Below are 24,851 nucleotides of genomic sequence, written 5' to 3' on the forward strand. Positions count from 1 at the left end.
AGCCTCAATAAATGTGGAAGTAGTTGAGGAAATAAAGTTTTGTAGTGCAAGGATCTTTTCTTTGGTCCTAGAATTCTCCGATCCAAAATATTCTCTAGACAAAGAATCAACAATCACGTTTTCTGAGCCGAGGATGTAGGTAAGACAAACATCAAATTGTTGAAAAAACAATGCCCAGCAGACTTTCCTATTACTCTGACATGCAGCCTGCTGGAGAACTTAAAGACTTCAGTGGTACCTATGGACAGTTACAAAAAATTGAGCTCAAAGTGAAAAATGTTTCCACCCTATAAAAGCTGAATTAATAGCAATAGGTTATTTTTCTAGAATGGAATAGTTTCTCTCCTAGGGGGTATTTCTTACATACATCATGGACTAGGCTATTGTATAATGAACCAAAATCTAAAGTGATGAAAAATTTTACCCAATCTTGAATGTTTTGCATTAAATACTAGACTAAATGAGTAGACACTGCTATGCATGGGTGATCCAGATGTATAGGATTAATAGCATTACAGAGGTCAACTAGGGAGCTCACCCTTAATAATATTAAATTGAATTTGTATGGTGCACATTTACCCCAGAGGGTTTCCGGAGCCAGGTTGATATGGAAGGAAATTTAGTGAATGAAAGGAAAAGTATTTGATGTTAGAAAAGCAAGTCTTTTAACCCTTGCGGAAAGCACCAGACATGGGGACATATTACCAAGGGTGGCGATAGGCAATTATCGCTGGTTTAGCGGCCGTTTTTGGCCGCTAAGCGGCGATAATTCTATCGCTCTATTAGCAACCTGTCGCTAACTGATGTTAGCGACAGCTTTTAGGCGATAGCAAGCGGTTTGGGGCCCGTTTTGTATGTCAGCGATATTTATCGCTAATGACATGCAAAGTGGGCGTGCCCAACTTGTTAGTGACTGAAAGCAGTCGCTAACATCGCTATCGCCTATTACCAAGGCAGGCGTAGCGATGGAAATATTCCCGCTAATGCCAAAAACCAACGCCTGCTCAGACCAGTTCTCAGCCATGTTATCCAATGGGAGGTGGATAACATGGCTAAGAGCATTTTGTTGCTAATGCGTGAATATCGCTGTATTCTCAGCGATATTCACACATTTCGCCTGATTTTTATCACTTTTGAGATAAACCTTGCTAATAGCAAGTTATCTCAGCGATAAAAACTGGTGATGCGCGGCGATACAAATATTGCCGTAAACCCTTCTTAGCGATAAATATCGCTATTTGTTGGTAACATGCCCCACGGTTTCCTCTCGTAGGGAAGCAGGTAGAGAATTTCATAGGATCAGTCCTAAATAGGAGAAGGACCGACCATGCACATGAATATGTCTGACTTTTGGGACAACAAACCTAGTCTGCTGGGAGGAGTGCAGGGGATGCAAGGGCCGATAACGCTGAACCAGGTCTTGAGGATATTACGGGGCTACTCCTGTTTTAATTTTAAACATATAGCACAAAGCTTTAAATTTGACCCGTTTCTCCACCGTCAGGCAGAGTAGGTCACGAAGAAAGCCAGAGACAGAGGAAAACTTAGGCACACAACAAAGCAGTCGAGCAGCGCATTTTGCTCCAATTGAAGTCTCTGGATCGTTGCTTTGTTGAAATCTAGATAAAGAACATTGCCGTAGTCCAGTCTACAAATAACTAGGGGGTGGACTACTGTTCTCTGTGCTGAGAGGGGAATCATCTATAAAATCTTCTTTAGCCATTTTTGAACAGTGAAACAGGTAGAGGACACCTTGGCGACTTGTTGTTTCATCGACAGATGTTCGTCTACGATGAAACCCAAATTACGAACATGATGCACCAACTTGGGTAAAGCTCCCATTTCAGAGGGCAAAACCCTTCAGTGCATTCAAAAATATTATAAAGCAGCCAAACTCAGTATAGTAAAGGAATGGGTATGCGCCCCCTCAGAGGAACTTGACTTCAAACTGCATATACAAATATTGGGCCATGGAGGAAACATGCATATTTTGTATGGACGGACGTTACCATATAATGCTACACCAGCAACAACCACAGTATTAGGAACATGGACCAAGGAAGCAAGGGTCCTATGGGAAAATGGGACTGGGACATCACTGGTATGGTAGATGACTCTTGAGGAGAAGCCGTCAGGCTTCTAAGAGAGGTCATAATGAACTCAAGCATTGTACTAATAGCTAAAGATTCATCACAGGATATAGTATACAAGAAAACAACTCCATAAAGTTGAAAAAACAACAGATGATAAATGTAGACATGACCATATTTCACAGCAATGCTCCAAGATTCGCACAAGGTAAATGAGTGACTAGATGTAACAGTATGGATGCCAGTACAGATTGATGCACCAAGACTATTACTAGGAAGATAAAAAAACAACTGGCCTAATGAGGAGTCTAAAGCTATTAGTGAATCAATGAATGGCAGTTGCAAAAACAGACATAGGAAAAATTGGGAGTAACTGAATGACCTTGTATCATGAAGTGGGAATGCAACATGTGCTGGTGCATGGTAGAAGAGAACGGTGTCTACAAGAGACCAGGATGTGAAAATCTGCGGTAATTCGGGCTGAGCACAATATAGCAGAGTAGAAGATATACCCACCACTGATTCAATAGAAGAACTAGCATACCACTAGGCTGTGTATGTGAAGATGAGGACAGGGACAAGGGGTTATTGATGATGGAACCAGCAAAAGTATGTTGCATTCTTACAAAGTTGGTAGTATTGAAGAGGGCTCTTACTAATGCATTAGGCAACAAAGCAATGTATAAGGTATTGTGCTAAAAATATGATTTTGAATATTCTTTTTTCTCAATAAGATTGTTGTAACGTTGAAAAAAACGAATAAATTGTATTCCCCTAAAAATGAAAAATTAGATCGTGCCAGAAGCCTGAAACAACTGGAATTCAGAAACACTATTGAACTAAAAACCAAGTTTCCTCTGGGTCACACCAGGAGTAATCCGCTTGGAATGATGACCAGAAATACTATTTTGTGGTATTTGGGCCCTAGGCCCTCATACTAATAATGCGATGACACAGACACAGGTAGCATAGTTGGTTAACTGGCCCTGAGCATGTGCGCTCAGCCCCTTTTATTTAGCAGGGTCATCTGACTGATGACGCCTGTGGTGGGTGGATGTTCAGTGTGTGACAACATGCTGAACACTAGAACATATCCAGTGCGATACTACATCCCTCCCAAACTTTAATGAAGGTCCAAACAAAAAGAAGTCCGAACCTGTGGGAGAGAATACAAAATTGCAAACCAAACATAACTCAATGCAGATGACTTCCACATAGTCTCTGTGCACAAACCAAGCATAACTCAATGCAGATGACTTCCACATAGTCTCTGTGCTGCTGGTCATCTGCTGGCGAGGGTATCCTTGCAGCCGGGACCATTAGTTCTCCTTGGCACAATGTTCAGGTGCCCTGTGGATGTGCTCCTTTTGAACTGGCGCCGTGGAAGTGTGCTATACAGTCCCTTTCTTCTGACACCGCAGTGGGATAAAAGTGCGGATGGAAGATAGTGGATCATTGGTGTGCTGCAGTCCACTGTATAATCCTGGTTGAGGTGTTTTCTCCAACTGGTGGCTGTCTCCAATAGGATCTGCAGTTGCAGGATATCCCTCTCACGGATACACCCTTCTCGTGGGTGTCCCCTCTCACTGGTCGACCCGGAGGGCCTTTGCTGCCAGGGTTCCACTGGACCAGTGGGCTGCCACCTTGTCGCTCCAAGCGTGTTGGAGGAGTCGCTACAGGTCCCTCCTCCGTGTCCGAAGCTCCACCTGAAAAGGGTGTTGTTGGCACTTTGTTCTGTCGCATGCTACCGTTGTTCTCCCTGGATCTCCAGAGCTTGCTTCAACGGTCCATCTCTCATTTCGGGATCCGTTGCCACCGGTGTCCCTGAGGCCTCTGCCCCTTGGATAGCCATGGTTCTGTGCCCATTCCATCCCAGAGGTGGTTGTTACCAATGGACCGGCCTGCTCGCCTCTGTCATTTCCGGGTGATCTTCAGGTTTGCACGTAGATGTGTACTCCCAGTGGTGCTAATGCTTTCCAGGTACTGTGTTTGGATGTCCATGCATCTTTTTCCTTTTACCCATCGGGTGTTCTCCTTCTAGTGTGTGTTGTGGTGTTCCGTCACGCACACTTCTTTGCTCTTCTCTTTTCCTCTTCGGGTGTTCCCCTTCTAGTGTGTGTGTTGTGTTGGTCTGTCACGCACCCCTCTATGCTCTTGTCCTTTCCTCTCTTCTTCCTTCGTTGTGGCATTGTGCCACTCAGGATTGGTCTTCTCTTCCTTCCTTCACGACTCGGACTGGTCTTCTATCTGGTTTTTCGCTCTAACCAGGCTTCTCCATGTAGGGTGCACTCCACACGTTTCCCTCTGGTCTTGTCAAAGCATTGGGACACTGTCTTTACTTCACTCTGTGACTGGACCTGTCGTCGCGACCTTCTCTCACTCAATTCAATTCATGAAGCTTTATTCGGCACATGTAAAATGACCATAAAAGCACAAAGGTAAAAAACATAATAATAGCAAATACATCAATATCGAAAAGAGTTTACAAACAATATTGCAGACATGATTCATTAAAAACACAATCTTTTCCTGGCATTAATACAGGAATTTAAAAACGTGGCTGTATAAAAACAGATATCGTCCGATTGCAGATTAAAAATTAAAATCATTGCCTGATTAACTGTACGTACACCATATTTTACGAACATTGGTTTCAGGAATGCAGTACGTAAATTTGAGTATAGTTTGCAGAACAGTAAAAAGTGCAAAGTGCTCTGAGTAGAAACGCCAACGCACATGCATGGCCCCGACAGATGTTTCTTGAGGGTCGGGAGGGCCACCAAATGGTGTGCCATACCGAATCTAAGTATAGTGAGTACAAACTTATGAGATGGCCTAGTCACCATGGATAAATACGGAGGAAAACCTTCTACCATGCTGTATCTGGTGTAGAGCGTGACAGTGGTCAAGGATCCGTAGGCTGATGCCCGCTTCCTCGCCCCAAGAGCCAAGAAATTACTTTTCAGCTCAGCTTTGGGTATCCTAGATACTGCACTGGGATCAAGCGAAATATTCAAGTTAAATATCTCGGAAAAACAACTAACAACATGTTTTCCACAAGGTATCTTAAGATGTTTATCCAATGATAAGCAATCCTCGATTATAGACCTGTTAAAAGACTTTTCCGCCTTAAGCCAAATAGAACGCCAAATCATAAGTGGCCTTAGGGATAACAGATCAGTTAAATAGTTTATATCTAATTCTCTGTGAATTAACTCAGTTGGAGCCGAAGTTTGTAGACACAGAAGCTTTTTTAAGAAAGAATTTTCTTCTATTTGCAAATATAGTCGCATCTTGGTTGATAGATCTTAAGCATATCCCTGGTTCGTCGGTCCCCAACCTTAGCAGCAAATCTAAAAACTCCATAGGCATTTTTGGCCATTTTTCTCCGGATATTGTTAAATTCTTCGGTCCATTTCCTGTCTTTGGAGAAGGTGATACCAAGGTAAAAGAATTTGTCTACCTGCTGCACCTTTTCACTATAAATAAAAAAGGCATTTAAAAATGTATTTTTAACCCTGCAGGTCATAGTGTGTGTTTTCCCCTTGTTGATAACTAGTTTTCTATCCTTGATAAAGGAAGAAAAACTGTCAGTCAAACGCTGTAATCTCAAGGGGGTTCTAGAAAGTAGAACGGCGTCGTCTGCGTATAATAACACCGGTACAGGGACGCCTTTGATCTGGGGGGCATCTGCATTGCTCTTTTTCAGAATGGCACAGATTCCATTAATAAATAATATAAAAAGGAGGGGGGCCAATACACAGCCCTGCCTAATCCCTCTTTTAACACTAAATTTTGGAGTGCATTTGCCTTTAGTACTGAAGTGCACACATGTTTGTAGGTTCCCATACAACCTGGCGAGAAAGAAGATTATGCCCTCAGGAGCTCCCAACTGTAGCAAGGTTGGCCATAAGATAGAGTGGTCTACCATGTCAAAGGCACTACTTAGGTCAGCAAAGCAAAGGAAGGTAAAGTGAGCCAGGTTTTGCTTCAGTATATTTCCCGATCAGTAAATCAAGATTGATGCACTGATTGAGTATACCCCTTCTCTCACTCGTTTACTTCTGACATTTAGTTGGTTCCATTAGACTTGGCTTCAGTCTTCTTCCTGGACATCTCCCTTGTTTTTCTCTTCACATTCTTCTCCATTCTTCTTGGTCGGATGTCTTTGTCTGATCTCTTCACTCGCTGACTTCTTGCAGGTCAGCATCTTCCTTGCGACCAACAGGGTGGTCGGCTACTTCCTCCTTGTGACCAACTGGGTGGTCGGCTTCTTCCTCATGCGACCAACTGGGTGGTCGGCTTCTTTCTCCTTGCAACCAAATGGATGGTCGGCTCCTTTCTCCTTGCGACCAACGTGGTGGTCGGCTTCTTCCTCTTTGCGACCAATGGGGTGGTCGGCTTCTTCCTCCTTGCGACCAATGGGGTGGTTGGCTTCTTCATGCTTCTGATGGTCAGTGCAACTGCTCCGTCTTTTCTCCGCGGCTGTAGTGCTTTGGCGTGCTTCTGACTGCGCTCTCCTGTCCTTTCCGTGACTTGCTGCTTGGGGCGGTTGTCTTGTGATCTTGTGGGTCTCTGTTCAGCTGTGAGTTAGCTGTCACTATTCTAATTGAAATCCCCAGGCATCTCCGGTTTTCCTTTGCCGAAGGTTGGGCTTGCTTACTTCCTTTCCAGCGGAATGACAATGTCTTAGGGGTCTTCCTGTCCCTTCAGTCGAATCCTGTTTGCTGCCCTCATCGGCTGTGTAATGGCTTGGCACCACTCTTGCATGGCAGTTCTCTTGCGTAGTCTTTATGCACTTGGCAGTCCTCACTGTCCAGTGTTGCCTTTCTGTTTGCCTTACATTTTGTTGTCCTCCTGCACTTGGCAGCTGTAGTGAAGAGGTGGTTTCAGTTGCACCGTGTTGACCTACGTTGGGTGCTGGCCTGTTCCTTCACTGAAGGCTTTTGCATTCCCCCCCTCACTTTTAGGCTGCAGCAGCTCTCCCTGGGCTGCACTACTCGCGTCCTGGCACAACGTTGCCTCCAAAGTCCATAGCCTGTGTCAGTTCACTGCAGGCAACCTAGCTGCTAGTCTTTTATTCAGTGGGCGCAGTAATGCACTTTGGCCACTAGATGGCATTTCACAATTACCGAGCCTCGGCAGGTTCTCAACACTGCGGGCCTCATGCATTTATCTGGCTATGTTCCCGACACACAGGGGCCTGCCTTGGGACTCCTATTTGTCTCGCACTCACCAGGATTGGACCCTCTCCAGCTGGGCACACGCTGCGGGCTTCACTACAGTGGCTCTTTTCACCTCACAGCCGCTCCATCTCTTTGGCTCACCTCACAGTGATAACTTCACTACTGCAGTCACCCCGTTTGCGAGAGGAACGTCGCTCCCAATGTCTGCCGGACTCTGCAGGAGACCGTCCACTTTTCCACAGTGAGTCTTTAATTACTGTTCTATACCCAGGCCGTGCAGGAGGTCACAAAGCTTGTTTATTGCTTGGGGAGGGAGATCTCCTCCCCCTCCCGCCTAAGCAGCTCCGCGCTTGGTCTCAGACAGTTGTTTTTTACTTTCTTTTACTCTGCCCCTCGCCACAGGCCCTCTTATTTTCGGGGCTGTGTGGGGGCTCATGTTGCCGCAGCTGCGGGTGGGCTCCGCTTTAATCATTCACGCTGACAGCCCATGTCATTGAGGGCCGCCTGGGCTGGTTTTATTTCGGCGTTGCTCCGACAGGCCTCTGCCGCTCTACACATGCTGCGGGCCTTTCTCTGATGCCTCATGACATGCATGGTCACTCCGCCTCTCGCAGCAGTCCCTCACTCTGCACGGGCTGCGCGGGGGCTAGGCGGGCTCTCTGGCGGGCACAGCCTGTCTTTCTTTCCCCCTGTCGCCGCAGAGGCCACCTACTTTTCACACACTGCGCGGGGGGCAGAAGCGATCACCAGACATTGGGTAGCGTGGACTGTCCTTTTAGTTGCGGATAGGCTACACTTCACTGGGGGCCTTGGCGGGTCAATGGCATATGCATGCCACAGCTCCTTGGCTTGAGTTTCCATGCCCCACGGTGGCTCACCTTCGGCCGGCTGGACCTCTCTTCGACGCGGGTGGGCTCGCTTGTTTCTTCTACTCCCCGGGCTCTTCACATGCCCGCAGACTGTCAGGGCGAAGAGCACTTCATTGTAGGAGGGAAAACGCATCTACCACAGGCTCTTCAAGAGCGGGGTGGCCTTCCAAACCTTCTTCACGCCTGGGGCTCTTCATATGCCCCGCATGTGATTAGGCATTTCACGCCTACTCACAGGGGGTGCCAGTCTCACGGGCAGCTCTCTTCCCCATTTTCACAGCTTCTGGGCTTGCTGCACGCACGGGCACAGCCCCCTCGTCGCCAATGTGGTATTTGGGCCCTAGGCCCTCATACTAATAAAGAGATGACACAGACACAGGTAGCATAGTTGGTTAACTGGCCCTGAGCACGTGAGCTCAGCCCATTTTATTTGGCAGGGTCATCTGACTAATGACGCCTTTGGTGGGTAGGTGTTCAGTGTGTGACAACATGCTGAACACTAGAACGTATCAAGTGCAATACTACATATTTATCCATAGCCTGCTAAATGCCCCGCTCATTCGCACCATGGAAGTGTTCAAACAATTAAAAGAACTGGGGATGTTACCATACATCAAATAAAAAAAATAAAGGGAATTATGCATGGCGTAGCTGCATAAAGAAATACAATAAGGAACCATTAACGAAGTATGACCACTAGAGAACAGTAAACGGGATTGATTCGATTTATATAAAACTCATTTAATTTCCCAAATAGGTTTATAAAGAAAAATGTATCATTATATACAGAGAAGTACTGTTCCTAATCTAATTTCTGAACATGCTTTAACATGCACCTCTATCAATTAACTAAATGTGAGAAACGTAATTGGAATCAAGGCAATATTTTTTCAAATCTATGCGGTCAAACAATTTAAAACCTACACTCCAATCCGACTGTACTTCTTAAAACACTAAACATGTCTTTATCGAAACCTCGCCATCTGAACAACGTAATAGTATGTGTTTCTTCTTCTAAATACAGTCTAACAGAGCAGGCCAGTATTTATCAGAATCTTTGTTAGATATTTTTTTTATGTGCATTTTTTTTCACGTAGACTGTATCAAGATAAATATCTACACATAATGCCAATTTGTGTATTATAGAGAAAAACAAGCTTGAGATTCTGCTGACATTCACAAACCACCAAGAGTATGTAATATAGCATCAAAACACTTGGCTGTTTCAAGCATCGAAAGGCACGTTAAACTAGAGTAAACGTTGTCAGTATTGGATTAAAGATAAGTGTAATTTATTTGGTCTGGTTTGAGCCAAGACTACCCCCCAAAAAACAGTAAATACATCTTGCATAGTTTGGGCTTTGGCATACTGCCTCCTTCAGCCATCGGCACCTGTGGCTCAAGACCATTCAGCCACTGCTTTCCAGGCAGGACACAAAAAGCATCCTTTGGTTACTTCTGGTTTGCTTAATTTCGGTGCCAGCAGTTTTGCAACAAAGATTTACGGACATTTTGAGGCAAGAAAATGTTAAAATCCAGGGTAGGCTGTCTTCTGCATGAAGCAAATGACCTTCAAATTGGTCTAATTTAGTGAAAATCAGCCATTGTTGTGAGGAAAGGTCATTGTCTATTTCCTGAAAGATGACACTCTCATGTTGTTTACCTATGATTGCCTGGGGGACTGAGGGTGTCCCTTCTTCCCTCTCTCTCTTATTGTTACTATCTATTTCCTGAATCTACTTAAAAATAATTCAGTTGTATTTTTGACTTAATGGCAGTATTAAAAAGCTATCAGTGAATATCCATGATATATGCCATTTCTGCCATATAGGCTGGGCTAAAAATGTATTAATTGCTGTGATACATCGGGACATATTTATGAAAATTACGGCGCAGGGCAGTAAGCCATCTTGCTACACTTCCCTGCGGCACACGGAAAGGGCAGGAGTGTGCCACATTTAACCAATATGGCGCATTCCTGTCCTCTTTCCTTGCACTGATGGCGTTTTTGCATCCTAGCGCCAGCACAGGCACTCTTGCACCATGGTGCAAGGGCGCCTGTTTTGTAGGCAGGATTGTTTTTGGAAGGAAAAGACACCTTCCTGCACATAAATAATCCTGAGAAGCTTTTATCATCTTTCTGTGTGCTGCAAAATGCAGCACACATAGAAAAAAGGAAAAAACAAGGAGAAATACAGAGATAGCGCCTCGTTACGCTTCCCTTGGGAAGATGTAAGATTTGGTGGTTTCCCAGGTTTACAAATTCTTGTAAGTCTGCGAATGCATCAATTTCCATGGGCGTTGCGTGGGTACACCCACTGCAAATCCCATGGAATGCCTACCCAGGGCAGAGTAAGGCAACACAGCAATTTGTGCTTTGTTGCCTTACTTCAGATTTATGAAGCCACTCAGAGCAATGAGAAGTGGTTTGGCGTGGCGTGGCTTTATAAATCTATCATAGAGGTATGCGTCGTGCATGTTGCAAGCATGAAGCAATGTAGATTCAAATGTCTGAGGTGATAATAATAAAATAATAGAAACAACATTGCCTTGTGTCCCCGGTGTAAGTTTGTTATCTGTGGTGAGTTTTAGATTTCTAGCTGCAGGACTAGTTGTGCACAGGTCATTAAGGTTTTTGGCCAAACTTAGATTCCTGCTATAAGGAGTCCAAAGTAGTAGATAGGAATTCAGGCTAACTAGGACTGACCTTTAACAAGCTTGTTGCCATCAACTGTCGGAAGAAGGATAGACAATAAATGGTTGATGGACTATACATTGTTTACATTTCATACATTTAAATGAATTGCATACAGTAAAAATTGGTTACCATAGTCAAATGGCTGGGCTGCTCAGGGTTGGATGCAGTTATTCAAAACAAGCATTGGCAGCCACCTGTGTAGAGGATGCATACTCATCAAGGAGAAAGCGCCACCAGTCTACTCAACAGGGCAATGGAGGGTGTCAGAAGAAGGGGAGACATGAACGAATTCTGAGGCTCAGGAACTGAAATGGGATAACACTGGCAATGGAGGTAGGTATGAGGTGGTTGGCTCTGTGGGAGAGGTGTGGTGCAGCATCCAGCGTGTCTGACTCCGGAGCTTGGGGCTCACGGTTCAGTCCCTGGCTCCGGCGGTACCTTAGCACCATGTGACTCGGGACAATAGCTCACTTAATCTTCCTGATGACCCCCAGCACCTTGAAACCTTAAGGGGTGATATGTTCGCCCTTTGCAAATATGGATTAAGCAGAGGAGTATTAGATTAAGGAGATACAGTCTAAAAATTAATTTTCTTTAAGATTATATACTGAAAAATGGACAGCAAAGATGCACATGCTGTGTGCTTCTGGAAATCTTGTAATTGCTAGAAAACTATTTTAGGATGACTAGCACCAATACAGCAGCTGGGAGTGCTCAGAGCAATAGGGGGATGGTAGGAACCTGAGGACACTGGGAGAAAGGTTTTACTAAAGAGAGGGGGGAGGGTGGAGCAGATAGAGATAAAAGGGAATTAAATTAGCCCCTCAGTTGCAAGGTTTTACGCTCAAAGTGGAAGGATACGTGCCTTTCATGGTGAGACCAAATTGGCCTGTGGGCAGGACAACCTACCAGGGAGAGTAATAGAATCAGGAACAGGGAAGTAAGATAAAAAAGAAAAGCACTCAGTCATAAGCAAGGGGCTGACCCAAAGCCTCATCAAGGTATTGTATAGTTCTCAGTAGGTATTTTACATCAGATATCTGAGGCTCCTTGTAGGTGAGACCTAATGAGGTGTGCAGTGCTCTCACCTCCGATAGGGTCCCCATGAGCCCTGGAGGAACACCAATGGTTATTTAATTCTTTAATTCTGTTTTCGCCTTTCCCACCATCTCCCATAGGGACCCTATGCAGCCTGGGGGGACACCATCAATTATGCCATTGATTTATTTAATTTTTGCCTGCCCCGCATCCTATTTATTTATTTATTTATAGGTTTCATATAGCACTAGCTAGACCCGAAGGTATCAGATCGTTTTACATATAATACAGGATCATTCAATTGAAGTACATACATATATACAGACCAAAAAAGGCGTTTGCAGTCAAGGTAGTTAAAATATGAGGACAGTAGAATAGCACACGATAATGGTGTGAATGACATAGCAGAAGCTTAAACAATCAAATGACCGCCTTAAAGAGTCTAGTAGGTTTGGGTGTGATCTTTGGGAACATAACTCAGTTTGTTTGAGTATTAAAGTATTTGGTGAGCAGTAGGTATTTAAGGTCCCGTTTGAAGCATGAAAAGGATGGGTTGCAGCGGAGATCTCTAGGGAGTGAGTTCCAGATCCTAGGAGCATTTACAAAGAATGAGCGAGTCTGTGAGGATTGTGGGTGGGAGCTTCTCAAACATCTGGCTCTTCCTGCTTTGGAAAGTTTGGAACCTAGGTAGTTTGGGTTGTGAGTGTGAAGGGCTTGGTGGGTGACGCAAGTCATCTTGTAGATACATCTTTCTTCAATGGGGAGCCAATTGAGGTTCTTGAGGAACAGTGAGATGTGCTCAGATTGTTTAAAACCTGTTAATAGCCAATTAGTAGGTGGGTTTTCAGAGTTCATGTAAGGTTGGTGTAGCCATAATCCAGTTTTGAGAGGCCTAGAGACTGCACTACCATCTTAAAATCATCAGGCGGAATAAAAGGTTTGATTTCCTTGAGATGTTTAAGAGCGTACAGCGCTCCTTTGGCTGAGTTGTTGAGGTGGTCCCTCGGTGACACGTTTTTGTCCAGAGTGATGCCCAAGGACTTTATGGATTTGGATAGTATAAGAGAACAATTTAGGGCATCCAGGTTCGTGAGCCAATCTTAGATTGGTAGAGGGTTGTTTTTCAGGGAGAGAAGTAGTAGATCAGTTTTGTTGGGGTTCAACTTTAAGTGGTTGGTGTTGAGCCAAGTTTGTATCTTTATTAGTGTTTCGTTCAGATGTATGATGCCACTAGGTGATTTAATATTGTAGTAAAGTTGCGTGTCATCGGCATATAAGTCATATCTGACCCCTGCTTGGTTCAGAATAACAGTACGGGGTTCCATTAATAGATTGAAAAGGGATAGGGAGAGATTTGAGCCTTGGGGTACACCAGGAGGAACTAAGCTTGGTTTTGAGAGACAGTTGTTGATTTTTATTTGTTGCGAGCTATGTTGCAAGTACGCTGTGAACCAACTAAAGACTGTGCCATTGATACCACCGCAATTCTTGAGTGTCTCGATTAATGATGGGTGAGTTACAGTATAAAAAGCTGCCGATAAGTCAGGTAATATTAGTAGGCATTTGTCACCTTCATCCAAGGATCTGCTAATGCCATCCGAGATATTGAGCATAGCAGTTTCTGTACTAAAGCCTTTCCTGAATCCTGACTGGAAGGTGTCATGGAGGTAGAATTCATCTATATGTTGAGTTGTAGAAGGACGCATTTACTCTATTGTTTTGGATAGGAATGGGAGGTTGGTTAGAGGTCTGAGGTTATTGATGTCATTAGGGTCTGCCCCTGTTTTTTCAGTATGTGTGCGATTTGGTCTAGTTGGAGGGAGTCAGGTACATGTCCTGACGAGAGAGATGTGTTAATTATTTTTGTCAAGAATGGGGCGATTATATGGTTGAGGTTTTACACTAATGTGGATGGGAGGGGATCATTGGTGTGGGACGTGGGCTTCAAGTTTGCAATTATTCTGAAGACTTCACTTTCTGTCATGGGTTTGAAGTCAGACCAATAAGCATAATTTTTCAGTTGAAGAGGATCATAGTTGACATTAACCGTGAGCGGAGAGCTCAGCTCCACCCGTGGAGTGTGCAGAGTTGTGCCTACTCCGCGTCCCGCGGAGAATGCAGAGTAGGCACAACTTTGCACACTCTGCGGCAGAGCGTAGCTGAGTTGCCTAGCCCCCGCCTCCACCCCCCCTAGGAGAATTACATTAAATATACTCTAAATGTAAAAAAATGAAACACTTAACTTAACTGCAGCGTCCCCGGGCTGCCGTCCTCCTCTTCCTTGGTTTCACGATAATCTGCGCATGCACGCGCGCTCCAACATGCGCATTTCTTGCGATAAATGCTCATGTGGGAGCAAATCAGTCTAACCCTGTGACTCATGGGAACAGTCCAGCCCAAACTGCCAAGCCATGTCTTCCCTGGACCGGAAACAAGCATCCTGGGACCGGTTTCGGGGTAACGCCCCAAATCAGTTAAACTAGCTTTAATCCAGTGGCAAAGTGAGCAAGGGACCCACATCTGGACATACCCTGCCGACTTAAGGTGAACAAAGCAAACACAAGGAGATGATGGACGGAGCGCTGAAACTTTCTAGACACTCATCCCTCAGCCAAGATCCCGGCTGAATCTATCATCGTTCTTTAGCTCACTTCGCCATCGCAGTTCAGACCCAGTCCTAAGTCCCTTGCAACATTGCAGGAAGTATTTTGTGCCCTTGATACATCAGAACAAATCCCATGTGAATTACACTACACCACACTCTCTAAAATAATCATAGAAGAACTTGTAAAGTCATCATATAATATCTCTTTGCATGATATACCACTCTTGATTACCAGAGTTATGTCATCCTTAGAAATGATCAACACTCAGTTTATAAACTTATCTGACACACTCAAAATTAATACACAATTCTCTTTTGAAATTAAATGAAGTATTTATATAGCGCTACATGTCCCTGAGGGTGTCTAGACACTGCTTCAGACTAGTGTATTTCAAATATTACGATGGAGTCACCATTAAAAAAGCCAGATTTTCAGTCCTTTCCCAAATTTCAGCAGATTGGTTTCTTTTTTCAAAGTTATAGGCAAGGAGTTCCAGAGCTTGGTGGTGGTATGGGTAAAGCTTGTCCCTCCCCGTTTTACTTTCTGCGCCCTAGGAACAATCATATTTCTATAATCCGAGGAACTAAGTGGCCTAGCCTGGATGTAAGGTTTACAATATTGTGACAGCTGCCATGGACCAAGGCCATGTCGAGATTTGAAGGCTATTCATAGGGCCTTAAATTGAATACGCTTGGCTATTGGCAGCCAGCGTAGTTGTGTGAGAGACTTAGAGACCAAGTTATAGCATGTGAGCCCAAACAGGACTCTAGCTGCTGCATTCTGAGCAGTCTGAAGTTTATGAATGCTGTGCTTACTCGCATTAGTGAATAGGACATTGCAGTAGTCAATCCTGGAAGCAATAAGTGCCATGACCACTGTTTTCCTTAAATCAAAATGGAAAAAGGGAAACACTTTCTTCAATAATATAAGAATGAAGAAGCAAGCGGACGTGATGTGGTTGATATGGGTTTTGAATGATAGATTGGTATCGAAGAGGACACCAAGATTTTTCTCTTCGTTTGAGGGTGCTGGTAGAGGACCCATGTGACCGGGCCACCAACTGTCTGACCATACATGAAGATGAATTTCCAAAGAGTATAACTTCAGTTTTTGACTAATTTAATTTTAGACAGTTCTCTTGCATCCACTTTCCTATATGGCCCATACAGTCTTGAAATCGAACTGCAGTATCAGCAGGTGCAGTGTTAATTGACCCGATATTCTACATGTCATCCGCATATGACATCAAGGTGAAGCCATAGCTTTTGATTAATTTGGCCAGAGGGATGACATACGAATTAAACAAGGTAGGGCTCAAGGATGAGCCGTGGGGGACTCCACAGGGAAGGGAGAAAGCAGGGGAAATGAAATCTCCAAGAGCCACCACTTGAGATTAGTGTGACAGAAAGAAACTTAGCAGGCAGAGCGCTTTGTCCCTGATCCCCAGCGAAGAGAGACGGTCAACCAAAACATTGTGGTTGACCATATCAAAAGCTGCTGCCAGATTTAGTAGGATCAGGGCTGAACTCCCCCTGCCATCTCTCCAGCCTATGACAGATTTGTTTTTGCACTCTCAATGAGTTGTTAAACCAAGGTTCCGTTGGCGATTGCCTAGAGGGGCGGAGAAAGGCCGGTGGGGCCAGCTGCTGACCTGCGGATTCCTTCCAAGAATGGTAATTCATCACTGCATGATCTAGATCAGAGGGAGTAATTTGTAAAGAATGATTGAGCACATTGTTAAGTTGCTCAGCCTCTATCTTGTTCCAGGGTCGAGAAGTAGTGTCCTTTTTTAAGGATTTTACAGGCAGTTTAGGTGGCAAAGAGATTTCAAACAGAACTGCACTGTGATCAGACTACTTTAAAGGAAGTGATCTGGTCCATTCTAAATTGGGATGGTCCAAAAATATCTTGTCAAGACAGTGCCCAGCTGAATGTGTAGACCCTTTAACCAGTTTTCTGAATCCTGCGCTGGTCATATTTCAATAATAATATTGCTGCTGTGATGCTGTACTCACTCTGAGGTCAAGACACTGTAATCTTAGCTGTGCCAAAATGAAATAACCAAATATCCAACCCTTCCTTCCTGCCAATGACTTCAAGATGGCGGTTCAAGCTCTAGTTCTACCGCGGCTGGACTATGGAAGTGTCTCGCTATGCGGTCTCCCCAAAACTACTACAGCTCCCCTAAGAGCCTCCACTGATGCGGCAGCGAGATTCATCACTGGCTCAAAAAGAAGGACCCACATCTCCCCTGACCTTAAATCTCTAAACTGGTTGTCATTTGAAGCCAGAATGCACCTGAAAATAGCGTGCATGACGCATGAGGCCATACATCACAATGCACCCAGCTATCTCACACAGAAACTCACAATATTCGGTGGGATAAGATCAGCTAGAAGTGCGGAAAACCTCCTATTGAAGCCACGAAGATTTAACAAGAAACAAAACATACATTCGATCCTTCTCAGGAATGGTGCCCAGGATTTGGAATGCCCTTCCCCCGGAAACAAGACTGAACCCCTCCACTGCATCTTTTCTGGAAGTAAAAGGCATTTTTATGGCAAAATTCACTTCAACACACTCCTATGATTCCGTGAGAACCTCCTTACATGGTGTCAACCTACTCACCCTAATCAATCTATTTGCCATTACCATGACTCTTCAGCTCGCTCTTGTTTTGCACTCTATTGTTATGCTTTTTGTTGGCTCAATGATGTTATTTTTATTTGACTCTCCTATCTTTACTGTATTACCTTCACTCCTCAGTTCACTCCTGTTCTGCTTCTTACTGCCTTGCTCTTTGTTTGCTCTACGGTGTTATGTATACCTCATGGACATATTGTTTATGTATGTTTTAATTATCCCCAGTTACTGAAAAGCGCTCTGATACCCGCAAGGGTCTTGTCCGCGCTCTATAAAATTCTCAAAATAAATAAATAAATAAATGACATTCGACTCACTGATGATGTTTCAATTATAAACTCTATTAATCTTATTTCCCTGTTGTCACAGAGCATGGTTAACTTGTGGGAAAATATGGGATAATCAGCTACAAGGCTACACCCAAGAATAATCAGTTAATCTTTCTGTAAAGTCCCGGCCGTCCTTACTTGCATGAGTGAACACCAAGCGGGTACAGTTCGGTGCCTGTCGGACAACAGATCTGCGATTGCCACGCCGGATGACCCTGAATGGAATCAACAGAATACAGAAGCTCTTTCTATGCCAGCGTACAAAAAGTATTGAGCGCACACCCCAGGGCTGGCCTGCTCTTATACACCCATCACACCCAAGATGGCAGTCCTCCAGGGTTGCTGGGAAATGAGTCCAATGCAGCTAAAGTGGTCTGCAAATAAACAAAGGAGCATCATATTGGCACAGTAGGTCATTATTAAAGTAGGCCCTCATAAGTGCACCACAGATATATAATCAGTGCTCTTCAAGGGACCCATAATGACAGCCCCGCCACCAACGTGCTGAGGTTACCACCTCATGAGCTTTCCCATAGGGCAAACCCCTAGCTGAGCTTGTTTTAGCGCATGGGGGCAGAAATGTTCAGATTTCCACTCCGCCTGAATGAGAGGCAGGTGTGTTTGTGGTTGAGGTTGAGGTTGAGCCAGACCCTAGATTATGCACTGTCAAGTTCAAGTTCAAGTTCAAACCATTTAAGTCCACCTCAACAAGTTCTTCACGTTTTGGCACCATAGGAAATCTCCCCACTGTAGTTTGGGCCTTCTTTACACTAAGGATTTAGAAAAGGGGGTGGTGATGAACAGAGTGTCTGAGTTAAACAGACCACTCTTACCCAGTCCAAAGATCAGGGCTTGATCCATCACCGTTATTTATCTCACTGCCCCATCCCAGCTCAGAACCTGGCTATATGCAAATCAGTCTGTCCCTGGCCCAGTGCATCATGGGAACAGGGCAGACTAAACTACCAAGCCAATTCTTCACCAGAAAGGAGACAAGCTACCGGGGACCGGTTTCTGGCATTTCAGCCTTCTTCGGCCCGGCTTGCTTGAATCCTGATGGAGCAGTGAGAAAGGGACTCATGTCTGAGTATACCCTGCCACACCTATAGTGGCCAAAAACGATTTAGAAAAGGGGGTGGTGATGAACAGAGTGTCTGAGTTAAACAGACCACTCTTACCCAGTCCAAAGATCAGGGCTTGATCCATCACCGTTATTTATCTCACTGCCCCATCCCAGCTCAGAACCTGGCTATATGCAAATCAGTCTGTCCCTGGCCCAGTGCATCATGGGAACAGGGCAGACTAAACTACCAAGCCAATTCTTCACCAGAAAGGAGACAAGCTACCGGGGACCGGTTTCTGGCATTTCAGCCTTCTTCGGCCCGGCTTGCTTGAATCCTGATGGAGCAGTGAGAAAGGGACTCATGTCTGAGTATACCCTGCCACACCTATAGTGGCCAGAAACGATTTGGAAAAGGGGGTGGTGATGAACAGAGTGTCTGAGTTAAACAGACCACTCTTACCCAGTCCAAAGATCAGGGCTTGATCCATCACCGTTATTTATCTCACTGCCCCATCCCAGCTCAGAACCTGGCTATATGCAAATCAGTCTGTCCCTGGCCCAGTGCATCATGGGAACAGGGCAGACTAAACTACCAAGCCAATTCTTCACCAGAAAGGAGACAAGCTACCGGGGACCGGTTTCTGGCATTTCAGCCTTCTTCGGCCCGGCTTGCTTGAATCCTGATGGAGCAGTGAGAAAGGGACTCATGTCTGAGTATACCCTGCCACACCTATAGTGGCCAAAAACGATTTAGAAAAGGGGGTGGTGATGAACAGAGTGTCTGAGTTAAACAGACCACTCTTACCCAGTCCAAAGATCAGGGCTTGATCCATCACCGTTATTTATCTCACTGCCCCATCCCAGCTCAGAACCTGGCTATATGCAAATCAGTCTGTCCCTGGCCCAGTGCATCATGGGAACAGGGCAGACTAAACTACCAAGCCAATTCTTCACCAGAAAGGAGACAAGCTACTGGGGACCGGTTTCTGGCATTTCAGCCTTCTTCGGCCCGGCTTGCTTGAATCCTGATGGAGCAGTGAGAAAGGGACTCATGTCTGAGTATACCCTGCCACACCTATAGTGGCCAAAAACGATTTAGAAAAGGGGGTGGTGATGAACAGAGTGTCTGAGTTAAACAGACCACTCTTACCCAGTCCAAAGATCAGGGCTTGATCCATCACCGTTATTTATCTCACTGCCCCATCCCAGCTCAGAACCTGGCTATATGCAAATCAGTCTGTCCCTGGCCCAGTGCATCATGGGAACAGGGCAGACTAAACTACCAAGCCAATTCTTCACCAGAAAGGAGACAAGCTACCGGGGACCGGTTTCTGGCATTTCAGCCTTCTTCGGCCCGGCTTGCTTGAATCCTGATGGAGCAGTGAGAAAGGGACTCATGTCTGAGTATACCCTGCCACACCTATAGTGGCCAAAAACGATTTCAGAGAATTCAGAGACTCTGTCCCTCACCACCCCTTGTTGTAAATATTTTTGTCCACCCTAAGCGTGGAAGGGTATACTCAGATGTGAGTCCCTTGCTCATTGCTCCATCAGGATTCAAGCAAGCCGGGCCGAAGAGGCTGAAATGCCAGAAACCGGTCCCCGGTAGCTTGTTTCCTTCCCAGTGTAAGAATTGGCTTTTGTAGTTTGGTTTGCCCTGTTCCCATCATGCACTGGGACAGGAACAGACTAATTTGCATACAGCCAGGTTCTGAAACTGGGATGGTGCAGTGAGCTAAAAAACGGTGTTGGATCTAGCCCTGATCTCTTGACTGGGTGAGAGTATTCTGTTTAATTCAGAGACTCTGTCCCTCACCACCCCTTGTTGTAAATATTTTTGTCCACCCTAAGCGTGGAAGGGTATACTCAGATGTGAGTCCCTTGCTCATTGCTCCATCAGGATTCAAGCAAGCCGGGCCGAAGAGGCTGAAATGCCAGAAACCGGTCCCCGGTAGCTTGTTTCCTTCCCAGTGTAAGAATTGGCTTTTGTAGTTTGGTTTGCCCTGTTCCCATCATGCACTGGGACAGGAACAGACTAATTTGCATACAGCCAGGTTCTAAAACTGGGATGGTGCAGTGAGCTAAAAAACGGTGTTGGATCTAGCCCTGATCTCTTGACTGGGTGAGAGTATTCTGTTTAATTCAGAGACTCTGTCCCTCACCACCCCTTGTTGTAAATATTTTTGTCCACCCTAAGCGTGGAAGGGTATACTCAGATGTGAGTCCCTTGCTCATTGCTCCATCAGGATTCAAGCAAGCCGGGCCGAAGAGGCTGAAATGCCAGAAACCGGTCCCCGGTAGCTTGTTTCCTTCCCAGTGTAAGAATTGGCTTTTGTAGTTTGGTTTGCCCTGTTCCCATCATGCACTGGGACAGGAACAGACTAATTTGCATACAGCCAGGTTCTGAAACTGGGATGGTGCAGTGAGCTAAAAAACGGTGTTGGATCTAGCCCTGATCTCTTGACTGGGTGAGAGTATTCTGTTTAATTCAGAGACTCTGTCCCTCACCACCCCTTGTTGTAAATATTTTTGTCCACCCTAAGCGTGGAAGGGTATACTCAGATGTGAGTCCCTTGCTCATTGCTCCATCAGGATTCAAGCAAGCCGGGCCGAAGAGGCTGAAATGCCAGAAACCGGTCCCCGGTAGCTTGTTTCCTTCCCAGTGTAAGAATTGGCTTTTGTAGTTTGGTTTGCCCTGTTCCCATCATGCACTGGGACAGGAACAGACTAATTTGCATACAGCCAGGTTCTGAAACTGGGATGGTGCAGTGAGCTAAAAAACGGTGTTGGATCTAGCCCTGATCTCTTGACTGGGTGAGAGTATTCTGTTTAATTCAGAGACTCTGTCCCTCACCACCCCTTGTTGTAAATATTCTTTACACTAAGGTCACATAAGGAGCATATCACAGAATGCTCAATTTGCAAAAAACAATATTGCTGTGCTAAACCAGGTGGGCGTTATGGTACCAGGTCCAAATATCCCATCAAAAAAATCAAGACACAATCATATAGGCAGAGCACCTCAAAAACAAAGCTGATTATGGTGAGAGAGAAGAAGAAGTTCAACTGATATAAGGAGATTGTAGTGGGGAACAAGAAGAGGATGTCAGCCTCTTTCGAAGTTGCCCTGTAACTGCCACACAAAGTGTGCAGTTAATACTCGCAGAAACCTCTGAATAGCATAACGAACACAGAGATATAGGTCCCCAAAAGCACTGAAGCAGCTACCTGCTCCCCGTCGGTAATAATAGTACCACAAAGAAAGCAGCCCCAATTATCAAGGCTATTAAGGTTATCAAGGCTATGTTTAACAAGGAGTTGCTGCACCATCAAACCCATAAGAAAGTCAATTTATTCAATGGTAAGCTGACAAAAAAACGTTGGACCTTACCCTCCTCCCTTTTTATTTTGCTGAAGGGAAGGACATAGAATTTGTGGCGACCCTGTGCCCAAAATGGAAGGCTCAATGCCTGGCGTATTTTTCCACTGTTAATGTCCATTAAGTGCTGCAATTTGTTGGGTTTGCTATGAAGGAGAGCGCTGTTCAGTATATCAAGCTCGCAATGGGCATGTGGACCAGTTTTCAAGCAACAGATTATATGTGCATCACTTCACAGTGGATCTCCTTCAAGGGAATGAAGCAACAACTAACTGCTGGTTTTACCGTTGATAATTCTTTTCAGGGCATTTAGGGGCATGCAACAATTACAATGTTTGCCATGGAGAAATTGCATACAGCTACTAACATTTTGGACGAACTTAATACTAAAAGCTATGAATCGCACCAACGCCGAAGTCTTAGCATTGAATTAATTGGCAATGACTATGCCAATAATATTGGTGAATTCATCCCAGAGGATACTTCAGAGTCCTGAGTTTAGTGTTTGGCATAATCCTAAGTGTGCATATCTTTATCAAAAGAAGATGTAGTCAACAACATACTGGTCACCAGTCAAAGAATTTGCGCACATTCGAGACATTCGTTCAAAGCCAGGAAGTAGATGAGGATCATTTCGGGTGCGAATAAAGTTCCAGTAAAAACGCTCATACAGGAGGTGTGAACATGTTGGGAACTCACCCTACTAAATGCTGCAATGCTTGTTTGAAAGAAGGGGAGTCAGGCCCAAAAGGGGCGAGGATAGGGCAGGTCCATTTTAGCAATGCATACAAGCGAAAATGCACCTGTACCTCGTTTTTTTCAAGCATTAGTGGTTTGTGCTCAAAAGACAAACACCTTTTTGTTTATCTTGGTATTTTTCTTTTACCTTTTTCTTTTTTGGTTTTGAAAATTAGTTTTATATTCTCACACGGGGAATGAAAACATAGTCAAATTATATCCATATGACAAACCATTTCAACAATACATTACAAGTGTGCATAAAGAAACTTAATTAGACTCTACACAGGACATCACAAAATTTTGCTTTACATCTGTGACAAAAATACTGTACAAAAAACAAGCAACAAACATCAATTGTCTATAATAAATCCCTTTGTTTTTCAATAAAGTTCTCTAGAGAACTTTAAGGTTTTGTGGATAAACTCCACCATTAAATAGAAGGAGTCAATTTCCACTTGGATAAACTTTATTGAAAAACAAAGGGACATTTGCATTTGCCAAATGATTTATTATAGACAATTGATGTTTGTTGCTTGTTTTTTGTACAGTATTGTGAGGTCTACAAACGCCACATAAAGTTTCCCACTATTTGCCTGAGTTTACTTTCCAAATAAAATATTGAGATTTAAAACCTGCTCATTAGTCCCTAGCCCCTGTCTAAAACCATATTGTACGTCATTTATTATATTATTCTCGTCTGCCCAGGTTTGAAATTTGTTCAGGACGACCCTTCCCATTACCTTCATTAAAGAGTGAAGTAGGGATATTGGGTGATAACACGCCGGGTTTTCTCGTTCCCTTTTGTAAAAAATCGGTATTATTATTGACTCCGATCAGGTCATCATGAAGTACTTCGCACAACTAGCTTGAAGAACCCTTGTTATCAATGGTGACCACAATAGTGGGATAGATTTAAATAGATCGATCGGGAGCCCATCGGGCCCTGGAGCCTTACCACTGTTGCTTGCATTTATTGCCCCAATTACCTCATCATGGGTGATTTGGAGGTCAATGGGTGAGAAAATAATAGGCATTTTCCACCTGTACATTTATAGAGTCTGGAATGATTTCCTCATTCCCCTGAGTGCCATAGACCTTTGAAAAAAAGTCTACCCATGTTTTTTCGTCTATTGCGACCGCTATTGTCGCAACATTCTTGGTTTTAAAGAACGGTGCGTTCACTGCTCGCCAAAATAAAGAGCAATCTTTACTCAGTGATGATTTGCGGACTGCAACCCATACTTGATTTTTTAGCTCTTTCTTTTGGGTTCTCCGTGCCAGATTATAAGACTTCCTACATTCTCTAATCTCACCTTGGTATCTCTCTGTCCTATGAAACACCTCCTTTAATCAAGAATATGCTTTTGAGCACTTTGAGTCAAACCACCCATTTTTCAAATCTCGTGTGTCTTTATTTTCAACTCTGAGCAGGTTTTGAATAGTCGAGGAGATCTGTGAAAAGGCATTCAAGGTTATTTCATGGGAGGTACCTTCCTGCACGTATACTAAGATGATTCATAAGCCTTAGATATGATATTCGTATTCAGCTTGACCGAATCATGACTGTCCCAATGCCAGGTGTATCCATTTTAGGGGGAAAGGATACACCCTGTGTTCAACCAGTTTATTATTTATTTGCTGGTCGATGACGTCTGGCAGTACTATATTGATACTTAGGGGCAAGTGATCACTCATAACATTTGGATGGATTTTATAATTTGCTACCCAGTTTGCGTAACAATTTGGTACAATTAAAAAATCTATTAAAGATTGGAAGCCTCTGCCTATAAAGGTGTAATCAAAGTCCACTCTAGGGGAGCACAACCGGTTTGCAAAACCATAGTCGTGAGAATACAGAAATTAATTAAACTTTTCCCCCCTTTCCGAATGATCAAAGTGTGTTAGTGGATCTTCCTCTTCTGACATTAGGCCACACACATCTAGCCCTGCTTTTAAGCATAAATTAGCATTGAAATCTCCCCCCCAGACGGTAATTATATCTGCATCCTTTGGAATCCTTAATTTACCAACATGGTCACCAAGCTATCTTAAAATGTCCCCCAGTTAGCCCTTCTCTACTATCTTGTAATAAGTTGCGGATGTTATCAGGGTATTTTTTTTTTACCTACAGCAGGTTTGAAATGTAATGGCAAAGCCCTCCCTTGTGTCTACTATATTTTTGATGTATTGCTGGTGTGTGATATGTCTT

This window comes from Lissotriton vulgaris, chromosome 5 (assembly GCF_964263255.1).
Source record: "Lissotriton vulgaris chromosome 5, aLisVul1.2, whole genome shotgun sequence".
NCBI classification, from domain to species: Eukaryota; Metazoa; Chordata; class Amphibia; order Caudata; family Salamandridae; genus Lissotriton; species Lissotriton vulgaris.